General features: G+C 40.2%; 1 protein-coding gene and 1 long non-coding RNA gene across 4 annotated transcripts in view; one reads left to right on the plus strand and one right to left on the minus strand.

Moving 5' to 3' along the window:
- The window catches only part of LOC107051845, a 101,083-nt gene that overhangs the window by 47,403 nt on the left and 35,357 nt on the right, over positions 1 to 18,323 (plus strand). The window contains exons 3-7 of the long non-coding RNA XR_006930916.1: positions 550 to 721; positions 5,965 to 6,802; positions 8,133 to 8,218; positions 15,710 to 15,836; positions 17,117 to 17,302. This is a non-coding gene — a long non-coding RNA (uncharacterized LOC107051845). The remainder of the gene's footprint in view (positions 1 to 549; positions 722 to 5,964; positions 6,803 to 8,132; positions 8,219 to 15,709; positions 15,837 to 17,116; positions 17,303 to 18,323) is intronic.
- LOC107051846 (insulin receptor substrate 1) overlaps positions 16,902 to 18,323 on the minus strand; it is a 292,419-nt gene continuing 290,997 nt past the window's right edge. For all 3 annotated transcript variants that reach the window (XR_006930914.1, XR_006930913.1, XR_006930912.1), the window contains 2 exons: positions 17,427 to 17,516; positions 16,902 to 17,285 (listed from right to left, as the gene is read on the minus strand). The gene's annotated coding sequence lies outside the window, so the exon portion shown is untranslated. The remainder of the gene's footprint in view (positions 17,286 to 17,426; positions 17,517 to 18,323) is intronic.

Below are 18,323 nucleotides of genomic sequence, written 5' to 3' on the forward strand. Positions count from 1 at the left end.
AAACTCCCCTTATGTTCACCAAGAGAAGTTTTCTCAGCCCTTTTATGCATCTGGGGAGGGGGTTGTGTGTCTCTTCAGCAAAGACTTTCGCATCTCTAAAGAGAGCAGTGTTGCAAGGACAGCAGTGTGAGAGACGTTACCAGTGTGAATCATATAATGGCACACCCAGGCAATGGCACAGAGGCCTCTAGGAAAGGACAAAGTGTGAGGGCTGCTGCAGTAATATTTGTAGCACAGAAGGGATCAGCCCAAGGCCTGACCACACAGATTTGTCCTTGTTTGTGTGTGTGTTCTCCACTGGGAGGAGTGTCTCAACAGGTCTTTGCTAAGTTCACTGGTTTCAGTTAATACTATTATTTCATGGTTTTCTGAGAGATCCTATATGGCAGATTTATTATATTAGTTGTGTATATATACACATTCTATAAACAAATGGAAACCTTTCATCTGCTACACTGAGTAATGCAATCAAGACGGTTTCTAGCAAAGGGTCTCCAGCAGCAACAAATGTCTTATAATTTCAACTATGAATGTTACTTTTCATACCAGGCTCTGTTGCTACCTAGTACTGCACTGCAAGCAAGACAAGGGATGAAGAAAATTTACCTGCAGTTATCAGTTCTGTCACTGCAGACCCTACCTTGTGGACTGTAGAGAAACTAACAAATGAAAGCTGCAAGAAGCCTCTCCTACTGTTCATGCATCAACACAAATATCTGAGGTTTGTCTTATTTATTCTTGGGTTTCAGTAAGATGTCAGTTTAAATGACCTAAGAAGTACAACAGGTGGAGAATTTATTGTGCATTTACTGAGAAGAAAGAAACAGTGCCGCACTGAATTATCAGGTGAGAGAGGAAAAAAGCAAAATTTGTTTCTCTTCCTTACAAAGAATGACACTACGTAGTGGTATATTTGGGCAGTGTAATTACCTTTGTCCCATGCTCCATCCTGGATTACAAAGAGAAAAAAAAAAAAAGCAATGTTCAGGCACAGATGATGGCAGAACCTGGTCCCATAGGAATACTGAGGGACCAAGTTAATAAAGTTTATTCCTTCTCTTCACATCACTGGATTTCTCTAATATTACTAGAAGAATTCAAAAGTAGGTGACAAATACGGCTTTGTATGTAGAATATGATTTTGCTGTAGGGATTTATTGTGCTCATACGCATTATTTACCTAAATGAGCAAGCAATTGCATTGTAGAAATACAATAATTGAATAGCTATAGATCCTATGTTCACTGCTTCATCTTCAGATGGCTGTGTGCAATTTAGCTATAAGGCTTTTCAAGCATGGTAAAGATATTACTGGGAAGAACTGCCAAATGGAACCATGCAGTCCCAAAGTTTTGTAACCAGGTCCTTGAGATTTAGCTACAGAAAACAGAACTGAGATTGGAGGCAAGTGTATGTGGAAGTGTACTGTAGTTTGCACCAAATCCTGTCTGATTTGGTGCAAACTACACCAAATGTGATGTCCTGAGGCTTACTGCAAGAGACAATGCAACCCATGTGAACAAGATGTCAAGGTCCTTCTTTATATGTACTAGCAAAAGACCATGGATTTTCTTTTTATACCTCTAATATAAGGTAATAACAAGCCATCGTGAAATAATCTTGAATAGATCCTAGTGAGGGGTTTTCCTAATGCAGAGTCCATGCTCCGTGCACACACCTCTTTGGTGCAACCAGTATTTGCAGAAGTCCTGGCCTGGCTCCAAAGGAACCACCTCTGAGGAGAATAGCTGTTGAAGCTATGGGGCCTCAGGGTACAGTCAGAAGCAGCTGAGGTGTTCATTGCCTGGCCTGAGCCCTTGGAAATAACAGGTTTAAAGTTGTCCTTCAGTCACTGCTGCACCAAGCCAGGGATCTTGCAGGCCTGGTAATGGTTTACTCAGTGGAACTGCAGCTGAAGAACTAAACTTCTTTTTACAACAAGGGATTTTTATTTCAATCTTGACTGAGAAAAATTCATAGCTAAGGGCTTACTAACCTCCTGTTTTAAAAGAGCTTCTGGAACTTTTAACAGATGTGATTGTTCCACAGAGCTGTTAAAGACAACTGTGTAGACTACAAAATACAGTTCTGCACTGCCTAAGGCTGGAGATATCTGCCACGGATACTTCAGCTAGATAGGAGATGGAAGGCAGAGCTCACAGCAGCACTTAGTGCTAATAAAGGGTTGTCCTGGACTGAGAAGAATAGACACTATATGAACAATATAAATAGAACTAAAATTTAGCTATCAGTAGTATGTAAGGTTGATTGCTCAACTGGTTATGAAACACTGCAACTTCTTAAACTCGTAATTTGCTTCACAAGGACTTAATGGGCAAAAATTCTGCTTACAAAAGTCAGTTTTGTTGAAGGATTTTTGATAATGCATGTAAAAAGCCAAACAAAATTGACAGGTATGACTGAGGTGAGGCAGAGGACCAAAAACACTGCAGGATATAAATATTTGGAAGATGGTAGAAGATATATTGGGGCCAAATTGCTTTCTATTTATATCAGCGAATGTACAGGTTAACTTCAATTAATACTGGCATTTGAATTATAAATACAGAAAACTAATGGGAAATGAGATGAGTGAAGCTTTTATGCCTACTTTTCCTGGTGCAGGAAGGTAAAAAAGAAAAACAAATTCAGAAATTAAAATAGACATATGAAATGATTATAGAAATTAAAATCCAGAGAAGACCAGCCAGAAAAATGATAGACTTAAATGAGCATCTAAACAGCATCAGCTTGTTCCTGTAGATCTTGTGCTATTTATTGCATGGTTTGCTAATGAAAGGTGCCAGACTCACTCTTCTTACTGTATAACGCACCAAGGGGTTCTGGAGAGAATACAAGAAGATACTAGGGTGTCTCAGAAGCATAGGCAAAGCCAAATAATGCCATCTGGTAGCCAGGTTTTAGTCAGCAAATGCAAAAGCTGGTGGAAGGTTATGACAAGCATACCAAATTTTAATAATGAAGAGACATTAATCCTTTCTCCCCTGCCTGATTACCCCAGCAGAAAGTCTGCACCAACCTGTTCTCTGTAAATGATTCAGTATATCTTTTTTTCTTCCCTTGGGCATGCTTGTACAGCATCTAGTGTGTTTTCAGCATTGCCCAAATGAAAAATTAACAACCAAATAGAAGGAGAAATTCTGCTACTTTGTGCCTTTTCTCTCCAAGGTACAATCTGTGCTTAGAATTAATTTTATGTTGGCAGACAGTACTCTTAAAGAAAAAAGTGTTATCCCTGAGAAGTTTCAGTAGGTACAAATACAAATATGATTTTCTTTATGTTGGGTTGAGAATGGAGTTCTCTTCTCATGTCTACAGGAATACCAAGAAGTTTTACCTAAAACTTTGCACTCCTGTGTGCCTGAACACAGGTGGAAAAGCAATAGCATATGTAGATACCTGCCCCTAAGAGATGATAACCAAGTCCTCTGAATTTTGGGATTCCTCATCATACTCTTTGTTGAGTCACTCCCACCACTAAATATTCTTCATAGGATTGAGATCAGGATGAAGATAGTTTGTGCATATGTTCATCCTACCTTAAGGGCATCACCTTGTGCCTGATATAGAAAGGTCAGGACGGAGTTTCCTTCCAAAGGAGTTATCGAAGAGCAAGAGTTGTCTGGTGTACAAATAGCATGGAATATTGGCTACAGTAAAAGATCTATGAGCAGTCTCAGTCCAAAGCAGTTGTGCCATACAGGGCTGACTCTGCGAACGTGCTATCTGCACTGCTAAGAGAGCCTATAGTCCCTTCCATCTCTCCATTCAAGCCCATCTAGCTGGCCAATTGCCATGCTGCCCCTCTGCTATCAGCTGCTACTTGGCTGATTAGCGCTGCCTCCAAGCTGACGTGCACAGGGCAGAGATTAACACAAACTGAAAGACAGGTGATTTTCTAAAGACAGCTCATCCTCCAGGGATGGAGAGCTGTGGTGAGACAGGCTGTGTTTTGGGGAAGAATAAAAGCTGTGCTGAGGACTGAAGTGATGTTCTGGCCTATGATCAGATAATATGCAGTGATTTTAGATGGAAATCTAAATCCATGGTCATTGGCTCCAACACCAGCTGTTGTGTGGCCTGCTCCAGGAAGAGCTCTATCAGTCAGGGAAGATGCTTCCGTGTTGGTGTTCTCCATCAAAAGTTGCAAGACCTCTGCTGGCAGTGGCTGTTGGTGAAGGAGACTGAGCTCTCGAGGGAATGGTTACATTCCCAAGATTCACCCTCCTGAAGCGCACAGGCAGGGAACACAAGAAACACTTGTCCCTAGCCAAGCTGCCATCTGCTATTTTTTTTTTTTTTTTTTAAAGATCAAACTGTCCTTATCTGACAAACTCTTTGGTAGATGTAGGGGCCACTAACACGGTGGACAGGTTGTGAGATTAAGCAATGGAAAACTGGGATGCAGATGATGAATTATTCACCATACAGAATTGGTGCCTACCTGTAGCAAGCTTATTTACCCTTCTGTTTGCAGCCAGCACAAGCCTGAGGAGTTTAATACAAATTATCTACAGTAGCCACAAAGCAATGGGAATAAACAATGGAGAGTGATATATATACAAGAATATTTATATGTCCTTTATTAGTCCCCTCTGGACTGCTGGATAATGCCCTTATGAACAGCTGTAATTAACAGTAAGATCAGAGCTGAATATTTCCTAGTGACAATATATTATTTTGACATAGGTGTTTTTTTTGTTTTTTTTTTTAAGAAAGGAAATGCTACTGCACCTGCCTGTCCATATGCTTGACACAGTCAGAGGATAAGGCTGTATTCCTAACTGGGCTCATGCTTTGCCCATGGGAAAGTGTATCAGCCTTATCTGAAATTCTGTGCGTTAACGTAGGACACTAGAAAAAGGGAACTCCATATGAAGCAATTTTGTATATAACATGCCATTTCAGCCAGCAGCAAACTGAGCCGGTGTCTGTGGCCTGGTGCTTATTAATGCAGTCCCCTGGGTCAGGTGAGCTCAAAATCACTTTATTTCTGCATCTGTCTGTCAAGCTTGTTTAAAGGAGCAAGTACCTCTCCAACTTCTTGTGGTCATGGTTCTTTTGGTTGACAGGTCACTTGAAATGAGAATGTCCTCAACCATACCTTGTGAGTAAAGTTTTATAGAAAAGTGTTCAGGTGGGGCCAGTTTTAGACCTCACAACCAACACGGCTAGATCACTTCTCTTTAGGGTACATAACCCATGTGCCATTAAAAGGCTAAAAGAAATAAGGCTGAAAACTAAGTTACGGCTCAGCAGTAAGATAAAGGCTCAATAAGAGCTTGGAGCCTGAAAGCAGAGAAATAGGAAGCAAGCTTTAGTTTGAAAAAGCCTTGGTCAGATTTTAAGAGCTGATGCCATGTTAGACTTGGAAATCAGGCAATGTTATTGAATAGAAACAGAACAGAAAAATCTCTGAAAACAGACATTACTCAAATGTTTCCAGTATTTATATCAATAACCTATAAAAACAATGTACTTGTTCCAGAATGTACTTACGTATTCAGTAGAAGCTGACTCAATTGAGTTCCAGAGAGAAACGTTTCTGAGGCATGGAGAAAGGTGTCGAATGTAACCATAATTTGTATTATGGGAAAATATGTGTGATGTTTTCAACCAGACTACATACTTACAGCAGGAAAAGACTGCTGGGCTTGCTGTGTCAACCTATTGAAAGTCTGTAATTTTCTGTTGGAATAGTGGAATAGTGGAGGGACTCCTTAATGAATAACTCTCCTTGGCATCTGTTTTTTAATCCTCCTAGAACAAGATATGTAAATTTGCCTACCTAGGATATTCTTCCTCCTCTCTATACTTAAATGGTTTCCACGTTCACAGAAGGAGTGCTCCTGCAATGTCCTGTTTGTTAGCAAGCTAAGCTCTGTAGTATCAACCCCTTTAGATTCATGAAGTATGACCTTCACCCTTCTGTTTCCCCATTAGGTCTTCATCCAGCTTGCCAAGTTTTTTTGTGCCTGTTTTAAACGAGTGTGAAAGAGACTCCTAACATCACTGACTGGTGCTGTGGTCATGTATTGCTCTCAAAGTTTTCAAGCAGAAATGGTATGGACTTGACATATTCAGCTCAGCGGCAGTACTAGAGCCCTACGGGAAATATTTCAGTGAAACTTGAGGTGATGGGTGGAAAAGGCGACAGGGCTGGGGAGGGAAGACATTTTTTTTGTTATTTTAAATATACATACTCATCCTAATTCATAATGGAATTTGGGTGGGAAGCACAGTTGGGAGGACAGGAGGAGAGGTTTATTTTTATTATGAAAGTATGTACTAATTGTGACTCAAAGCAAAGAGGAAGGGTGGGATGATACATGGTAGAGGAGACACCTTCAGCGGAGGTAAGTAGAAAAAGAGAGAAAGAATACTACATTTTTCATGTAATCAATTGAAAATATACCTATTTCTCCTCTACTGCCTGAACACCATCTGTCCAGGCAGCCTCAGAGCGTTCAGGTTCGGCTGTGCTCCTGTCAATAGCTTTTGTGGTGTGGTTCTAGAACCAATTATTTAGACTCGAATGAACAATTGATTTGAGGTGGAATGAAATGCATCAGTTGACCCAGAACTGACACTTTCACTAAGCCATCTAAAAAACATAGTCTTGTCCTTTCACGCATTGATTTGTAATGTTTATGTTTGTCTAAGTCCAAGTACTGGAAATGCTGGGAGGTATGATTTGTACATGCAAGATATTGAAAAAGTTCCCTTCTTTCCCAGCAGTGAAAAATCCAGCAACGTCCAGATCACTCACCCACTGGATAAGGTATCTTCTTTTGAGCCTTTTCGCTTCTGAGAAACTTTTAACCCCTATAGTACGAGTGATTCTGAGCTGCAGGGCAGATGATCAGACTCTTTGCCAAATGACTCAATATTGATGTTTACTCTGATTGGGAGACAAATGCTCTGTTTCTCCACACCCTGGGTAAATGTCCAAATGCTTACTTCTCAATGGCTACTAGAGAGCTCCATCCAAAACTGAATAACTTTATCTGAAGAGACTTCTAGTATTAATTAGTCTCAAGCTATTTGGCAGAGATAGTTCAGGCAGCAACCTATAATTCTTTGAGTTTATAGAGTAATTGCTGCTGGTCTGAGCTTTTTTCAACCTAACGGTGGTGTGTATCACTAGCACATTGTTATCTGGGGGCCTCACAGATAACCTTTCTGTGATGTTCTCAGGGACTTCTTCCATGAGTGCTAGAGATAGGTCTTGTTCTGCAGTAAACAATGTAAACTTGAATGGGCCCAGAACCTCTTCAGAAATAGAAGCTCCACTGCTTCTAACTGTTATTCAAGCTTCTTCTTAATTTAATCAAAATGATTCAGTCCTGCTCCTGTAGAAATGGCTGTTGGACCAGTGACCCTCAGGGGGAAATACAGCAAGATGTTTCTGGTTCTGTTTCTTTGAAGTCATGTGAGCATTTGAAAAAGAACAGAAACACTTCTAATTCGCATTGACTACCTTCTTGCTTTCTCCTTTGAAAATTCCCGCTGTGCTCCTAACTACGTGTTCAGGCATCTAATACCACTGAAATACACTCCTGCAATATTTCATCATTTATGCAGCAAAGTGTAGTATTTTATGTCTGCCTGAATGAGAAAAAGGCACATTAAGGAAGAGATGAAAGGCAAAATTCAGGTTGCTACTCCCTTGGTTCCAAGTACTAAAGATTTTTGGTGAGAGAGGAAGGAGAGAAGGAAAAAAAACTGGGGATATACTGCTACCCCCTGAGTCCCCCACCAAGATTTTTCTACTACCCCATTGAAACAAGCTGTCATTCTCTGGAGTTTTATGAAAATTATCACTAACCACAGACTGACTGCTCTATTCTGCATATCCGGTGAACTCAACAGCCTTTGACAATGCACATTGCTTGCCTGCATCTAGTGGAATAACTTCAGTATGAAAAGAACTACATAAAAATCAAACTCTTGCACTTCCTTCTGTCACTGTTCGCTGTGGAAAAAAAAACAGCAGTAAGCAGATAGATATAGCTCAGATTAATACACAAAGTCTCAAAGGCAAAACACTTTTTTAGGGATTGGGAAAGTTCTGCTAATTTTTCTGTTCTTCACATCCAAATGTTATCCAGGAGGGGACCTTGAGAAGAACTTCACATTCTCTGAGCTCCACAGTGAAAAAATCTGCGATGGGACCGTGGATGAAGAAATACAGAGGGTGAGTCAATTAGAAAATCATCCGTGCCATGTGATGCAGGAAGTTCTGTGGCTGGTATAAATACTACAATTTTCCTATAAATAGAAGTGAGGAAATTGTTGCTCTAAAACTTGAATGTGTGGCTAATTTGAACATGATCTCATAGAGGGTTTTTAAGGAGTTCCTTTTTGTTATTATTTGGTGATTAAGCATAGCTCGTGCATCTGAACCTCTTTGTCTATTCACTCTGCTTTAAGACTCATAGCAGCAGATGCCCTAACAACTCACTCCAGAAGATTCAAGAACAGATTTCTCTCTATTCTGGGGATTTGCAAAGGCTTCCACAGCTTTCAAAATTCCGCTCATTAATTTTTTGATGGCTGTCATATATCTTGCGTTCTGATAACTCACCCATTAACCTAGACAAGCAATGTGTAACCCTTGGCAGGGTTCAGGACCTGTCTTTAGTAAAGCAGAGAGAAAGCAATAAAATATCAGGCTTCTTCCTCAACATTTGAGGCTAATAATGTTTTCACTGACCAGAAAAAAAGGTGGATCCTTGGATTTCTTAGGCGTAGTTCTTATTTCTTTTTAGTTAATGACTTAATGAGAGCTACAGTTTTTCAATGAACAGAGAATCATTAATCACACATTGTAAGGTTCAAACAAAATCCACAGACGTTTTTCTTGTTTTAAAGAAAACCCTTCCCTTCCCCTCAGAAATTCCATATTCCACAAAAGGTTTCCCATTACTCAAAGACTAAACAGTGTGTCTCCAAAAGCCGCGGACTCGAGGAAAAATATAACTAGATTGCCACCAGAGGTCTAAATTACAAGTAATGTCACTGTTGAGATTTGTGCTTCCCCACAAAGGAGCTAACCAATGTCCAGGAAAGATTTTTTTATTTTTATTTTTTGTACATACCACATTGTTTGATATACTGAAGTAAGAATTTTTAGTCAAGGAAAAGCATATTCAAAAATATTTTCCAACATGACTAAATCTTAGAAGTTTGATCTTTGGTTTATAATCTGTAGCAGACATCCAGAAACTGGTAGGAGTTTATAAGATTATTTAATTATACTGTGTGTGTGATGAGAACATGATTAATTAGGTATCATTTAGCATCAGTTAAGGTCAGACCTTTGGGAGTACTGGAAAGGAAGTGCTTACCTATTTGTCTACTACTTTTCAATTTCAACTGAAAAACTGTACAATCATTTTTCTGTCCACTATGACTGGGAATGTTCTTTAATCAGGGCACTTCAGGTCTGGGCCACAGCCATATTACCCATTCCACTGGTGTTTGTGCATGTTGCTCAATGACTGCTAATAACAATGATGAGGGTGGCTTTTGAGGTTTAAAAAACCAGGTGTCAAGGGATGCTCATGTATACGCACTGCGGTGATCCACATGGACATCCCAGCCCTGACAACAGAGGTCTGTCTGTTACCCTTTTCTATTAGGTCAAATGGAAGCATGGCTGAAAGTATGTGGGGAAGCAAAACCCCAGCCCACCTAACTCTTTTTGCATGTTGTAGATCTTACAATCAACAAAATAAAGACAGCTGCAATTTTCTAATTTCTTAAATGAATGCAGCTAACACTATCCAGAAAGACAAAGAACCAGGGTGGAGGGGAGCTGGGAAGGGGGGGAGACTACGTGGTTGAGGAAAACGAGCAGTGTAAAAGCTTCCTGAAGACATTCAACTAAAATATAATTACTAAATCAGCCTTGGAAGGAGGGAGTTAAATTACTGAGTGTGGCTGTGATCATTTTCCTAGTTTCAATTACTCTGGTATAAATGAAATAAAATAGGACTTGGACTCTGCTAATTAACCACCCTACCCACAGGTGATCACAATATGTGCCGTGTAAGATCTCCACAAAAGCAAAATGTACACACCTAGAAATGACAAGTGTGCATATTAAAACCATTTTTGCAGTTGACAAGAAAAGTGAAGACCTTTGATAACTAACAAGGAAAATTATAGGTGGGGGGATGGTATGGAGGAAATTCTGCATACATTTAGTTGTAATGATTTAGACAACATTTCCTTGAATAAATTCTTTTTAGAAAAGAACAAAGGGTTTGTCCTGCTGGGTAGCTTTTCAGCAGGGATGCCCTGCCTGCCTTATTTTAGAACTGCAGTATTACGTGGTTTCAATTAGTGGTAGCACTTGCAAAACTAGTAACACAGACATTTTGGCATGAAATCTGACTCCAAGGCGTTGAAGGGTACTTAAGATCTACTCAGGGGTAGGTGGAGAAATACAGTGTATTTAAAACTCTGATGATCATTTGTCATAATGGTGTCATTTCTGAAAACTTCACTGTATTTTTATAGGCTTAGCCTTTCATTTTGTCTTTACCTCACTGTTTAGAATTTGCTTTCCACTTATCTAGCATCCTTATTTCCTGTCTCTTTTGTCTCCTGACTCCTTACTAGGCCCTTGGCTAAGGTTTTCTTCAGGCTTTTAGAGCAACCAAGTGTTCTAGCTAAGAATGTTCAAAATGCAATAGTACTTAAAAAGCATTTACAGAGTCCTCTTCATCTTCAAAGTCCTTTACAAATATGAGCTACTATGAGAACAATCCTCTATTGTCAGGAACTGGCTGGTCTAACAGTCCCCCTACCCCTCCCTTAATGTTGTGGAGCAATTTCTAAAACATCTTTTTGAGGCAACTGCTAATTCCTTTAATTTTGCAGTCAGGAAAGCTAACTTCTGTTGCTGTTCCATGCCAATGTAAGTGCCTCTCATAATACATCTGCTGGCAGAAAAAAGCCTGTATGACTCCATGAGAGTTCCCACTCCTACTTATTCTAGCTATCTTGATAGGCAGGTGACATTTTGATGAGCAAAATAACAAATGTCACTGCTGTGGTGATAGACACATACAATATTTCAAATATCCACTAAAAGAAATCTTTAATACAGGAATGAAAGAGGCAACTGCTTGACAAGATTTGAACATGTGTAACTATAATATTTTTAGCAGTAAAGTCAATAATTTGTCTCGCTATCACCGTCTATCATGGTGCTAAAGCAGTTTTTACCAAAATTTTCCTATATGCTGTGCTAGTATGGTGATTGTCAATAAATAGCATAGCTGAAAGATTACAGCACAAATATGATAACTTTCTTTTGAGATTCGCATTTTTAATTTCCATTTGAGGACTTGCTTCATTTCAGGATTTGTTTGGGTAGTGTTGAAGGTTGTAGATCAGAAAAGACCCTGATTTTCTCCACGTATTTGAGCTGCTAGCCTAGTTTTGGTATTAGAGAGTATCAAAAATTTTGCTTTAAAATCATGCATATTTAGTTCTGTATCATTTTGATGTTTGTGGTTGCTCTTAAGTTGAAACAGAATTTAGCATTCAGCTGAATTCAACAGGATGCGTGGGAATGGCACAAAGCTGCACCAGGGAGGTTCAGGGGACATTAGTAAGTATTTCTTTACAGTGAAGGTGGTCACACTCCAGAATAGGCTTCCTAGAGAGGCGGTTGATGCCCCATACTTTCCTGTATAATGCCTTCAATACTTTATACCCACTTTTAATGCTCTCAGTGCTTTAACTTAGTCCTAACGTGATCAGGCAGTTGGACTAGATTATCTTTGAAGGACCCTTCCAACTGTTCTGTTTATTCTATTCTGTCTGTTCTATTTGTTCTATTCACTTCACTGCTGAGTTATTCAAATGTCTGGTCAACACCATTTATTTTTTTAAGTGTCTACCTCAGCCTTGCTGGCACAGCCATCTAGCCTCTCTTATCCACAATGAGAAGCAGCAGTTCCCTTCTGGTCCATGTAACAGACATGTTTGGAGAATGTAGATGAGCAGTTGAGCCACTGTGAAGAAAGTCAGGGGAAGTATGTAGTTCATTCGGTTTAGAGATAGAATACCAAATTTACCCCACAATTCTTGAAAATCTCTGCAATAAGAGAGTCTTATTTTGATAACAGTTTTTACATGGCAGGTAATCCACAAGGATCCACAGTCATACAAGTAGGCATTCCCCAGTTTTATTGAAACTGCTTAACAGCTTAGTTGCAATTCTAGGAATAAAGACGCTCACATTTCACTGACTTAAGAGCAGGTTTAATGCACTGTGCCATTTGCTACCGTCCTTATGTGCTTATTTTGTGCGTGTGATCAATACATGTATTAATGCTAATGTAACACTTACAGAGTTTCCCAGTTGTAGACGTGGCCCCTTAATCCTTCCATGTTCTGCTGGGGATAATCATTTTTACAACATGAGATCACTTGCACCAGTGAAGTGCATTTTAACACCTTTTGCTGTTATCTGTGTGAACTGATGATCCTAATAGAATCCCAGCAGTGAATTGGAACTTTATTTCCTAGGTTAATCGGGCTAAAAGACAGTTAACTAAGTTTTCTCAAGGGGGGCCTCCTTTAACAACAACAACCAAAAAATAAAGATGCTGCAGGGATTGTTCATCACCGGGAATTTTGCTCAATGAGTAAAGAAAGGCGGCAACCCTGAAAAGAAAGGGTGTTTTTTGTCTTATAGTGGACAGCATGACATGCAGGAGGGAAAAAGAAAAGGAAAAAAGAGAAATATTTTCTGAACAAAGAAGTCAGGTCAGTTCCCTTCTTTTTTGATCTTTAATCCCTTCTCTCCCAAGTAGGATGGCAAAGGAATCGTTCTCTCTTTCTAATAAATAGCTAGCAAAGGCAGGCATTCAATGCTACTTCCCTTTGATCAGCACAAAGCTGTCAGCTCCTGCCGCTTTTTTTTTTTCTACCAGCTCTTGTTCCTGGTTAAAAGTGGAAGTAATACCCCCTGAAAGAAATACCCTAGGTGTCCTGCAAATCATCAATCCTATTTTTTTCCTTGTTGTCTTTCTGCGGCCCACCCTCCTGGCCTGAACAACCTCCTTACTAACACCCCTCTTCCTCTTTCCACCCTTTTTCCAGAATACCAGTTTCATTTGATACGCAATTCAATGTGCCAGTCTGACCTACTGGGACCTTGCTGTCTGAGACTCTACCACTACGCAGACAGGGGAAACCTTCCTTCCAGCTATAAATGATGTTTACCTCCAGACATTTATCTTTCTGTAAAGGAATACACAAATACTTCACAGAAACAGCAAAGGGAAATTACATTTTAATAATTTATAATTAAGCTCGAGCTTTAAAAATAATAATAATAATATTAAAAAGAAAATATTCTATGTCGCGCTTGACCGACTCTGTGAGATCCCATTTTGCTCGAGTCCTTAGCTTGCTGCATTTCAGACCACATCATTGCATCTTAGCAGTAAACAGTTTGCAAATGTTGCTGCTTTCTGACAGGTCACTCGGCGCATTTTAAAGCAGGCTCCTTGTTTACCGCGGAGATTATCTGCAATCTGCATTTCTGCTCATCGCGATATCAGAACCTGATATACCGTTTGCAAACATTATGCAAAGGAAATAATTGACAAAGGCAAACAATTATAATCAAGTGTAGAACACGAGCCTGGCTTGTAATAGGAGAGCAGGGCAGAGGCTTTAGTGTGTGTGTATGTGTAAAAGGGCTGGGGGGAGAATGGAGGAGCAAGGAAAAGAGGCTGTATAAAAGATCAGTGTTCTGAGACAATGCCACGTCCTTTGTGACCTGTAATGATGCTTAAATACCTCTGCCATTTCCCTGTGGTGATGGCTGCACCGGGTGCTTTCCGTGTGCCTGTAGATACGTTTTTCAAAAAGCAGGATGGAGTGAATGCCGCTCGTTGTTCTGGCTGCAAAATGTCAAACTGCAGTGGAAAGAAATACAGCATTGCAGTGGTGGTGCACTGAGGCCCCCGGTAGGAAAGCAGGAGCTATTAAGTGGAAAATTCCTGCAGAGGACGTGTTTCCATTTCTAATGCGAAGAAAGAGGGTGTTGTTTGAGGCTGGCAGGTCGGTGGAAAATACAGAAAACACAGGGAAGATGAGAAAATGACCTCATTGAACTCTGAGAACTTAAGCAAACAAACAGCTTCGGCCAACATACCACATTCTTGCAGCACTTCTGCCCAAACAACAAATTGACCTATAAGTTATATAATCCCCCACCAGCCCCCATGCCCCATGTAACTATGGGGAGGGGGAAGCGGGTTTCTTTGCAAGGCATGCGAGTTGGGGGGACAGCAGTAAATTCTGCTCTGTTGGGAAAAAATATCTGGGGGTGAGCTGCCTGCACCCCACAGCCCCACCTCTGCACCCCAAATGTTGTACTCACATGAGGTTCAGGTTTAATTGCGCTCTGAATACCAGCAGAATGATGGCACTAGTTGTTTATTATAGTATGAACTATTTCAGTACAGCATAAATTTTCCATTTCAAAGGATCCCGAATGCCTGCGGGGAAGGGACTAGGTTTTGTGAGCAGAGGGTGGCCTCTGTACAAGTTGGTGGGGGTTTCTTCTGAGCAGTGGTTAAAGCTGCATTCTTTGAACCTGGTTAGGGGGGCTCTGGGGAGCATGTTTAGGGTCTGTGTTCCCCCTGTAGAGGCCTCCTGTAGTGATGGCTTGGAATGCCTCAGCTACCATTTTATGTCAACTGAACAAATCCTAGTGTAAAAACGCAGAGGCTAACCAAAGGCCACGGGCTCGGCGCTTGTTGTTGTTGCTCTGCATAGCTGCAGAAAAGGAAAATGTATGCCCCCGTCCTCAGCAGCTGGGCGTGCTGAAGGGTTTGATTCATTGCATGGATCCTTTCCTCACTCTATTTCCAATAACTAATTAATTGAACGTAACAGAAAGTTATTAATTGACAGAACAGCAGATAAACTATAATTCTTAGTTTACAGTAAAATTACTTACAGATCAGAAAAGGGCTTTTCCATTAACCAATAGTAACTTTGCTGTAGAAACATATTTTCTGCTACCATATTAACAACGTATGCTTTCAGTGTTGTTTTTTTTTTTCCTGTTCACGCTGTTACAATTCTGTTCAATTTAATTTAATGCACAGCCAAAAGATGCTGTACTGTCCAGCATTTTGTATGGAATTTGTCAGTGATGTCAGTTTTGAAAGGTCCTTGAAGCTTTAAATAACACATGATGCTTTAAGGAGAATAAATATAAACAGATGATAAAGTAATCTTGAAGGTGAGTTGTTCAGGCACACGCACAGGAACGAGGAAGGTTCAAATACTGCTAGCAAAGAAAAAGCAGCAAACACAAGTCACAAGATGCATTCAGATTTCATGTAAGCTGCTGTCTCGATCCAGTGGTTTGATCCATCCTCTTGTTAGATGAGGGAGCGCTGTCTGTGAATGCACTAAGCATAATTCAGAAAACTCCTGCAGCTGTAAAGAGCTGACTGGATTCAACGCTCAGCTTCCCTCACCAGAACATTTCAGAGCAAGATAAAGTGAATAAAAAATGGGTATGGAGAACCAAGTGGGACAATCCCAGACTTCGTCCAAAAATGCAAACCTTTCCTCTTGCAGGGTTTGTAAAATGTGATTAAATTACCTTTTTTTAAATTATTTTATTTTTTCTTTCCAGTCTGTCTGAATACCCAAAGCACAAGGGAAAATGACGGTTACGTACGGAAACAAGCATCACTATATGCAAGACTTTGTGCATTATTTTGCAAGTACACTTTAAGTTGTTTGGACAAAGATTAAGAAAGGTAAGTGAAGTCTGACTAAATCAAACAGAAGCTCTCCCACACCATCGAAGTATCACTTTTCGGGGCTTCAGATACTATTTTTTTGGGTATGGAGGAGACACTGTTGTAGTGTTACAAATGGGAAATAATTCTAACCTATGCAGCTCAGAACTGAAGCTAAATTTGCCCAGAATCCAGCACTCCTTCAGAATGTTTAACCTGAAATGCCTGCATCCCCTGCAGCACAATTGGCCAAAAGACATTCGGGATCTCTACAGTGTTGTCTCATTGCCTTTCTGGAAATGTTTAACCAGGGCAAACTATACAGTGCGGCATTTCTGCATGATGCCATGGATTCTGTTTCTCTTTTCCTTGTGCTGTGTAACTAAGGGGCACTGTAAGGGGTGCATAACTTACAGACGAGAACAGCTTTCTCCTCCACACTCTGACAGGAAATAAAAAGCTCCCAAAAAACTTGAGAGAAAAACAAACTTTGTGAATGACAAATAGAAGCAGTGCCAAAACAAAAGAGTTTCCTGCATCTAATGAAAGGGAAAAGGCAGCTTTTTGCTCATCTGTACCTTGCGTCTGCAGATGGCAAGAAACAAAACAAGGTAAGGAGTGCCCCATGGATTGTTAGGATTCTGGAGTTTAGTACCCATTGCAGAATTAATTCTTCTGAGTGCAGAGCTTTGGTTACGATTTCCCTCTGCATTTTGTAGGTTGTCTTCTACACAGCAGACTGAGCTCGTATCAGAGCTTCTGTTTTGAGTTCAGTTTAGAAACTTTAGGTATCTAAAGAGATTGCTTAGGGACTATTCTAAACAAAAATGTAGATAAGTCTGGGTGATGAAGTACAAACCTGAGCCAGGCAGAGTGCAGGAAAGCCATGTTCGGCTTTTGCCAATGCACCTCAGTGCAGCCTTGTGGTTTCAGAAGTGTGCCTGGTCTAAACAGGCTGTGTAGAGGCTTTGTGAAGCATAAATGGTGGTAAGAGAATAAACCAAAATTTTATGCTTCTTGAGTTGCCCTTCTTTGCCTCACAGAATCAAATAACATGGAGCAAAAGAGTATGGAAATCACAGATTAGGATTTTAGGTCTTTTTTATTTGAAAATATTATTTTCATCAGGAAGTCTCATGTAAATGGTGCCAGCACTGTTGTTGGGAAATGTGAACTGGCAGTTAGCATTCCCAAGTTACCTTCAGCACTGTCCACTTGTTCTGATCATAGCGGAAATAGGACCCTTGGTTTCTGACCTTTGGTAGAAGCTCTAAATTCTCTTAAATGCTCTCCCCTAGATTTCTTATCACTGATCATGTGGATCTCATTTTCTACTTGCTACGAATGTTAGAGCTTGAAGAAAGCTTTGAGGTAATGGGCTGTGGAATACAGAAGAGTGAACCAGTCACCTTCCTTGTTCTTCAGTTCAGACAATCCTTCGTTTGGACGACTGGAGGATGAAGATCCCTGGACATAATGAAAGAGTAAGTTTACTGTTTTATATGGATGCAGAAAGATAGCCTGGTAGTCAATGTTTTCATACTGAGGCAGAAACAAAAAAAAAGAAAAAAAAAAAGTGTCACAGTAGGATGTGTACACAGGACTTACATGGATAAAATGTTCGTAATCTACTTCTGCACTGATCAGATGAAGACTTGTAGTCCGTCACAGAAGCCGTAGCCCAGGATGCCATTCCTCCTTTGGAGACACAGAAGGCAGTAAGAGTAATCAGGTGTTTAGAAACCATGGTTTGGGAAAGCATTGTTGAGTTTACAGAAAGGAAAAGACAGGGCTTTGAAATGTTTAAAGGACAACTGCAAAGGAGGAAGTAATCTTTGTTTTCTGTGTCCATTGGAATTAGAAATGGCTCATTTATCTTGGACAGTAAGACAAAATTATGTTGAGTGACAGGAGGATGTACATATTCAAAACTAAAAGCATTTCCCTGAATGCAGAAGAAATTCCACATAGCAGAATAAATGCATAAACCAAAATGTGGATCAGTTTCTGCCTTGAAAAATGTTTGACTCAAACAGGGCCCGAGTGCTGCTCCGCTAGGTTTAGCTCAACTAGGTGCTGCTAGCAGGCCACTTGTGAGAAAGCATGGTGGCAGCCAAGAACCAATAGCTGAGAGCAATGGTGTGATGGAAAGGTTTGGAATGGTTTGGACCTCATAATTGTTCCCAGTTTCTTGAAGGATCTAAGTCACAGTAGAACTCTACAGATATATAGATGTAGATTTTTCTTACAGCAATTGATCTGACAATGAAGGGAGTTTGATTAGATTTTCTGCAGACAGAGTTGTTGGCAGTCCATAAGCCTGATCATTAAAAGGGAAACACGGTTAAAATTGGTTTCCTCTCTTGTTAGTTGTTTTCAATAGAACTTCATCCAAGTATACACCAGTAAAATTGCATGAGAGTAAGGCAACACAGATACTATAGACCTGTGTCAAGATCAATCAACCTCATGATTTCTCTTAAGGGATGTTCCTTGAAGATCTTT

The sequence above is a fragment of the Gallus gallus genome, chromosome 9, assembly GCF_016699485.2.
Source record: "Gallus gallus isolate bGalGal1 chromosome 9, bGalGal1.mat.broiler.GRCg7b, whole genome shotgun sequence".
In the NCBI taxonomy this organism is placed as follows: Eukaryota; Metazoa; Chordata; class Aves; order Galliformes; family Phasianidae; genus Gallus; species Gallus gallus.